This window comes from Mandrillus leucophaeus, unplaced genomic scaffold (assembly GCF_000951045.1).
Source record: "Mandrillus leucophaeus isolate KB7577 unplaced genomic scaffold, Mleu.le_1.0 Scaffold940, whole genome shotgun sequence".
Taxonomy (NCBI): Eukaryota; Metazoa; Chordata; class Mammalia; order Primates; family Cercopithecidae; genus Mandrillus; species Mandrillus leucophaeus.
In genome coordinates this window covers 584,004-584,966 of record NW_012110253.1, presented here as the reverse complement: position 1 = coordinate 584,966, position 963 = coordinate 584,004, and positions in this window count along the sequence as shown.

The following is a 963-nucleotide window of genomic DNA, read 5'->3' as shown; positions in this document are numbered from 1 at the left end:
AAAAAAAAAAAAAAATCAAAAATTAGCTGGGCATGGTTGCACATGCCTGTAGTCTCATCTACTTGGAAGGCTGAGGCGGGAGGATTATTTGAGTCCAGGAGGTCGAGGCTGCAGTGAGGCGTGATTGCACCATGGCACTCCAGCCTGGGCAACAGAACAAGAGCCTGCTTCCAAAATAAATAAATAAAGCAGTGAAAGCTCTTCAGTATTAGTTTCTGAGCCCTTGGTGGGCATCTCATCACATTCCATGTCAGATTGATAAGGACTACGAACAGTTACTCATCTTCCCTGGAAGTTGTTTGAGGGCTTCTTGTACAACTGGGAACAGGCAGGTGCTTTGCCTCTCTTGGCAGAGGAAGAGTAGGGATGGTTGAGTTTAGTGGGCCCAGATGAGGGGAGTTGGAAGTCAGATGTAAGAGAAACAGGGTGAGGGTTGACAGCTCTGCACTTACTGTGCCCGCCTGCCCTCTGTCTACCAGCAGAGTCCTTTTTCTGCTCCTTTTTCTTTCATGTCCCAGGCAATGGAGAGTTTTTACTGAGGTGGGGGAGGATCACCTCCGAGAAAGGCTGATCCATGGGAGGCCAGTTGATCCTTCCCACCGGGACCACAGGTGTCCTTCCCAAGGTTCTGCTTCTTTCTCCTGCTCTATAGACAGTTGGTGCCTGTGGGAGGGAGGAGGGGCCATGCTGCTTCTCAGTCGATCTCAGTTAATACCGTCCATCCTCTCAACTCTGTCTAGAAACAGCTTTCATTGGTTAGTTCACAGAAGAAAGGAAGTTTTGTCAAAAAAAACTATGAAGTGACAAAGCTTTTAGCATCTCTATCTCTGGCTTCTGTGATCTTGAAACCTCATATTTCCCACTCCCAGTGGGGAAAGCAAACCAGTTATGCTCTTTGCCCCAGGGCTGCTTTGGGAATCTAGTGAAAATGGTAGCCCATGATTCCAGAATTAAGAACCCCTT